The following is a 4,598-nucleotide window of genomic DNA, read 5'->3' on the forward strand; positions in this document are numbered from 1 at the left end:
ATAAACTTTGAAATTTCATTTTGCGGTCTCATTTGGTCTTTGCATAGGTTTGGAAATATTGGGTGTATTTATGACAGTTTATAGTTTCTTCCTAGCCTCTCAGCCAGAGGTTGGTTATTTCCTGGAAGGATCAGGATTCGAGCATCCTTTTTACTACCTTCTGCACTAAATATTTATCATTCATGTACCTTTTTTTTCCCTCAATAAACTGTCCCCAGGTGTTTTTTTTTCATACGGAAGTTTCTCTGCCTTTCATCATTATTTTCAACCATCTCTGAAACTTCTATCTGGTTTTTATCCTAACACAAAGTGAAAGTGACATTCAATGAATTTAAAAGGCAATGTACTTAAAATTCTAAAAAGCAAATGCTTTACACATACAAGAACATTGGTAAAATTGTCCAAAGCACACAAATGACTTAGAATCCTACATTCCATTTTCAAATGTGACTTAGGTATTTGGGAACCTAAGTTTCACTGAAAGAAATGGGACATAGGAGCCTAAGGGTCAGATTTTTAGAGGGATTTAGGTGCCTAACACTATGCTAAAGTCAAGTCACTTTTAAAATGGGGACTTCCTAACACTTAGGTGCACTTGAAAATTTTACCCCCCCATCTTTTCCAACCCCCGCAGGTTTGTTTCTAGTCATTATTCTCTGTACCTGCCTTCTAATTCTAGTTCATAGTTGTTGAGATAGGTTGACTATAGCTGAACACAGTGTTTCAGGTGAGGGAATTTCATTGATTTACAAAGGCATTATGTTTTCCAGCTCATCCGTTAGCCTCCTTAAAAAAAATGGCTACTTTTGAACACCGCAGCACGTGCCACTGGAGCTCGTCAGTCTCCTCCATTCTTGACTCACCCCAAAAAGTGTTATCTGCAGATTTTCCCACTCTTCACTCATCTTTTCCAGATCAACATATTAAACACAATTTCTGCCATGATGAAAATTGGCCCATGTCTTCCTCAATGAAAGTAGGCCTTTTTCCCCACGAATATTCCCTTTGACCCCTGTATTTCAAAACCTGTCCCTAAAACAATGATCCAATAACTGGATAACACAGAAATGAAGTTTCACAAGTTTATTGAGAGGTGGCACTGTTCAAACTGCTTGCATCTTGGGAGGTCATTGCTAGGGTTTTGATGGAAGGATTTTTTTTTTATTTTTTATGCCATTTTGATGAGCAGAAGTTGAAGATAATGGTTGATGACTTTCAAGTTTATGAGTACAGGAGAACAGGAAGCCATCTGGAGTTTAATAGCTCATCCTCCTCCTTCTCCTTCTCCTTCTCCTCCTCCTCTCGCTCCGACTGCTCCTCCTACTGCTTCTCCTCCTCGATCGACCTCTGCGACCTAGAGATAAGCATAACTGGCTATTACTTCCTGTGTCCAGTTCTTGTTAAAGAGATGCAATATCATTTTTTTCTGATTTGTCTTATAAATAAATTATATATTACAATAATGTAGTGAATTTATGAATATATACATGAATATATTTATACAGGAGACATTTTTATTATTAAAGCCTTTACCTCTCCTCCTTCTACCATATCTCTTCCTTCTACTCCTTCTATATCCCCCTCCGCGACCTCCTCTGGGTCGCCTCCAGCGACAATTCCTGCTTTTGCTCCTACTGCGTTTGTATCTTGCCATTGCTTGTTAAGGTTTTGGCTTGTAAGCTCTTGGCAACTGGAGCAGCACCTCTGATTTGAGGCAATCAACCTGTCTTTGGTGGTATGTTTCTGAGCTTGTGAGTTGAACTGGCAGCCCTGGCTGCAAATAAAGAGACTGCTGAGTGTGACATAGGATAGCATCATGTGTTCACTTGTGATGAGCTACAGTGGGGTTTGCCTTATATGGCTATTAATTTTACTGTATGTCAAAATGTCTATAAAAGGTAAAAACTAAAAGTTTTGATAACTATGCCAAGTGAAATGATGACAGGATCTTAGCACAGAAGTTTTATACTTTTGAATCAGAGTGTTACGTTTCTAAATGTATATATTATAAGTATATGTTTTGTACAGCATAATGGGGCCCTCACATTTGGTTGGGGTTTCTGGGTGCTGCTGAAATACAAATATAGAATCATAGAATCATAGAACTTAAGATCAGAAGGGACCATTATGATCATCTAGTCTGACCTCCCGCAAGATGCAGGCCACAAAAGCTGACCCACCCACTCCTGAAATAATTCTCTCCCTTGACTCAGCTGTTGAAGTCCCCAAATCCTGATTTAAAGACTTCAAGTAGCAGATAATCCTCCAGCAAGCGACCCCTGCCCCATGCTGCGGAGGAAGGCAAAAAACTTCCAGGGCCACTGCCAATCTACCCTGGAGGAAAATTCCTTCCCGACCCCAAATATGGCGATCAGCTGAACCCCGAGCATGCGGGCAAGACTCTCCAGCCAGACACTCAGGAAAAAGACTTTCAATATCCCAACATTGACCCTCGGTACTAATTACCAGTGGTCGCACGTTATTGACCTAAAAATAGGTCAATGCGTAAAAATAGATCAGTGTGGGATTCAGGTAAAATAAACTATATTGGGGATTTGCTTATCTTCTAAAAATGTGCGGAGGGAATAGAAGATGATATGCAAGAATGCCTTCCTGTTTGGTTGGGTTTTTTTACCTTATACACAGACCGTTTTGAGTTTCACAACATACTCCAAGGCCAAATAAATTGTTACAAACTATACTGAATATTTTGTTCATTTTGTATATAGTCATCTTCTGTGAGCTTAGAGTAAGCATTTCTTTGAGCTCTAATCTTATATGGTATATTTAGATAAATAAAACGATAAGATTATCTGCAATAGTGACTCCCAAAAATGTGGCATTGCCAGTGCTGACTGCACCTAAGGACTGAGAGCAGAAACTAGTCTTGGCCGGTGATAATGGACAGACAGAGACTTATATTCCCCTTTGAATTTGACCATAAGGGAATATAAGCGGCTGTAACTTACACCTTCTTCCATCCCTCTCTATATGCAATTGTATCAATTTAGATTTATACTCATGTAATGACATGTAAACAGAAGACAGCTAAACAAAACCAAGGAGGACATTGGCTCTCTTTCATAATGGTATCTGGAATGCTGCTGATAGAAGTAACCCCCATCCACTCAGTAATTTGCAATTAAAGTCACCAGGAGCAGCAAACATTGGCTGTGGTGAGCAGATCCACCTCAAGGAACTGTTTTGAGAACAAGAAGTGGATGTGTGATCAGGAAGTTGTGAAGTTAGTAGATAGTGGTGATTAAGAGACAAAATAATCCTCTCCTCTGTCATGGGATCAGGCATCTTCTCCATCTCTGTCGTGTGCTTCATTAAGTGGCTATATTTGTGGGTAGTGGTGATGTTTTATTTATTATCATTCCTCCTTCATTCTGCCATCCACTTCCCACAATCTCCTGTGCCCTCATAGCTGCGTGGCCAGTTTCCAGCCTACTGATGCAGAGTGCAGTCACCTTCCCTGAGGGCTGGCTTCAGTCTGTTCAGGAAAAATAGGAATCAGCATCTTTTGGGGATGGCAGAGCAAAAGGAGCTAAGCCACCTTGTCGGTTACTGAATTAGTTAGACTGAGGTCTTGATGATGATCTGAGGTAAATAACTCTCCCTGACAGCCTCTCAAACTAGTTGGCTGATTACAAGCTGGCAACTCGGCAATAATGGCCAGAACCGAGGGGAGCGGCCTTGTGGCTCAGTCCAGGAAGGGCATTCCGTGTAGGAGAAAGCATGCCGATGGTGGTGGGAGAAGTGCACAAGTGGGCTGTTGTGGGAGCAATGTGATATGAGACTAGCACTTCATAAGGAAGGGGAGGTAGCCAGAGGGGAAGGTGTCACCGCTGGCTGCACCAGTGACTCTGACGAGTGCATGAGGAACAGAATGGAGACAGGTGCCTGCTGGGGCAAGGCTTTCAGCAGATTTGGGGAGGAGCAAGGGAAAGAGGAGAAGAGGGGACAGGCTGGGAAACAGGGCAGATAGTGCAGAGGGAAGTCACAGCAGGATGTGGGAAGTCTCCCCCCACCTCAGAAAATCTCCTGGGTCTCTCGCTCCCAACACCTACACATGCTGCCAACATAGAATCATAAGGTTGGACGGGACCTCAGGAGGTCATCTAGTCCAACCCCCTCCTCAAAGCAGGACCAATCCCCAGATTTTTACCCCAGTTCCCCAAATGGCCCCCTCAAGGATTGAACTCACAACCCTGGGTTTAGCAGGCCAATGCTCAAACCACTGAGCTATCCCTCCCTGCCCCCTTTTTACTCTTGCCTGAACAAACCCCCACGTGCTCCCTCTCTTCCCCTGCAGGCCAATTATCAACAGGAAATTGCTTGCCTTTAAAAGAGATTTCCTTTATTAAATGTGTGCCTTCTTGAGGAAGCATCCAGCTGTGAAACAATGGACATCTTATTCTGCACACCATCCCTGGACTGTTGGCTTAATTTTGAAAGTGTTTGGTTGATTATATGTACACCATGGGTCTATGCAGAATATGCAACTTTAACAGAGCTCATTCAATGCTTGTTGGAAGGTCTCCCATGAAAAACTGACCTAGCAATATTCATGATAGTTTGTTACAATCTATTTA

General features: G+C 42.2%; 1 long non-coding RNA gene across 1 annotated transcript; it reads right to left on the reverse strand.

Annotated features, from left to right (window-relative positions):
• Nucleotides 1-1,068: 1,068 nt before the first annotated feature.
• LOC123371847 lies at nucleotides 1,069-2,033 on the reverse strand. The gene is made up of 2 exons (XR_006579955.1): nucleotides 1,534-2,033; nucleotides 1,069-1,354 (listed from the first exon to the last, which is right to left on the reverse strand). It is a non-coding gene; the product is annotated as an uncharacterized LOC123371847 (long non-coding RNA).
• Nucleotides 2,034-4,598: the final 2,565 nt, after the last annotated feature.

The sequence above is a fragment of the Mauremys mutica genome, chromosome 5 (assembly GCF_020497125.1).
Source record: "Mauremys mutica isolate MM-2020 ecotype Southern chromosome 5, ASM2049712v1, whole genome shotgun sequence".
Lineage (NCBI taxonomy): Eukaryota > Metazoa > Chordata > Testudines > Geoemydidae > Mauremys > Mauremys mutica.